The sequence below is a fragment of the Budorcas taxicolor genome, chromosome 12 (genome assembly GCF_023091745.1).
Source record: "Budorcas taxicolor isolate Tak-1 chromosome 12, Takin1.1, whole genome shotgun sequence".
Taxonomy (NCBI): Eukaryota; Metazoa; Chordata; class Mammalia; order Artiodactyla; family Bovidae; genus Budorcas; species Budorcas taxicolor.
Window position 1 is genome coordinate 41,900,177 of NC_068921.1, and position 1,810 is coordinate 41,901,986.

Below are 1,810 nucleotides of genomic sequence, written 5' to 3' on the forward strand. Positions count from 1 at the left end.
GTGTGTGTGTGTGTGTGTGTGTGTGTGACTCAGTTGGGTCCTACTGTTTGTGACTCCATGGGTTGTAGCCTGCCAGGCTCCTCTGTTTATGGAATTCTTCAGGCAAGAACACTGGAGTGGATAGCCATTCCCTTCTCCAGGGTATCTTCCTGACCCATGGATTGAACTCAGGTCTCTCACATCGCGGGCAGATACTTTACCATCTGAGCCAACAGGAAAGCCTATATATACATATACATATACATATACATATATATACACACACACACACACACACATATATGTGCATACAAATAAGTACATGTTTATATATTTTCTATTCATATATATTCTGAAATATATAATTTTCTTTATATAATTAAAAAGAGAAATATACTTTTTCAATCGCTTATGTAAACATATATATATGTAAATAGTATATATATAACAGATTATATATAAAGAAAAACTTACTTTTTCAATCACTTAAACTAGAATATATATATATATATATAAGTGAACCAGTGTATGTATATATACACTAAATATATAATGCATATAAAGAAAATATACTTTTTAATCACTTAAGTAAACCGGTGTAAAGGTTAAAAGAAAAATTATAAAATCAATTAGCTACAGTAAAAAGTTAAGGAATAGACATGAAGATGTGAATATGACATAAAAAACATAAAATGTTTGGGGAAGTAAAATGTAAATGTTTTAGAAAACGTTTGAACTTAAATGATTATCAGCTTAAAATAGGTAGTATAATTATAGGTCAATATATATGAACTTCACAGTAACCACAGGTTAAAACCTACAATAAGTGTACAAATACTAAACATAAAGTTATATAAACATAATATTATATGAATCATCAAGCTACAGGAAAGGAAAGAGTGAAAGTGAAAATGAAGTTGCTCAATCCGGACTGACTCTTTGCGACCCCATGGACTATAGTTTACCAGGCTCCTCTGTCCATGGGATTTTCTAGGCAAGAATACTGGCTGCTGCTGCTAAGTCACTTCAGCCGTGTGCGACTCTGTGAGACTTCAAAGCTGGCACCCCTCCAGGCTCCTCCATCCCTGGGATTCTCCAAAAAAGAATACTGGAGTGGGTTGCCATTTCCTTCTCCAGGAGACCCTCCCCACCCAGGGATTGAACCTGGGTCTCCTGCAGTGTAGGCAGATGCTTTACCATCTGAGCCACCAGGGAACTCAGGAAAACTCTAAGTGAAAACAAAGAACAGAGAGAAACTAAAAACAAAAGAGAGAGAGAGAGAGAGAGAACAGAAACAAGCAATAAAATAGCAATATGTACCTATCAATAATCCCATTAAATGTGAGTGGAATAAACACTCCACTTAAAGTCATAGGATACATGTTGGGATTAAAAAAATAATAATAATAAGATCCATCTATATGCTACCTATACAAGAAATTCATTTCAGAGCTAAAGGTACACACACATTTCAAATGAAGTGATGGAAATTATATTTTATGCTGATAGAAATGAAAAGAAACATGGAATAGTAATATTTATATTAGTGAAAAAGTAGACTTTTAACCAAAATATATAGTAAAAGACTGAGAAGAGTATTATATATTGATAGAGAGACCAATCCAAGAAGAGGATATAACATTGGTAAACATATATACCTAAAACAAATGTATAAAGCAAAAATGACAGACATAAAGGGAAAAATGACTGTAGTAGAATAATAGTAGATTTTATACCCTACTTAAATCAATGGACTGATTATCCAGACAGAAAATCAATAAGAAAAGAGTGCTCTTAAATGACATACTAGGACAGATGGCCTTAATTAGTA

At 33.1% G+C, this 1,810-nt stretch overlaps 1 non-coding gene across 1 annotated transcript; it reads right to left on the reverse strand.

The window, feature by feature from the left end:
- Nucleotides 1-1,122: 1,122 nt before the first annotated feature.
- On the reverse strand, nt 1,123-1,194 carry TRNAC-ACA (transfer RNA cysteine (anticodon ACA)). Its single transcript has one exon. It is a non-coding gene; the product is annotated as a tRNA-Cys (tRNA).
- Between the last annotated feature and the right edge of the window lie 616 nt (nt 1,195-1,810).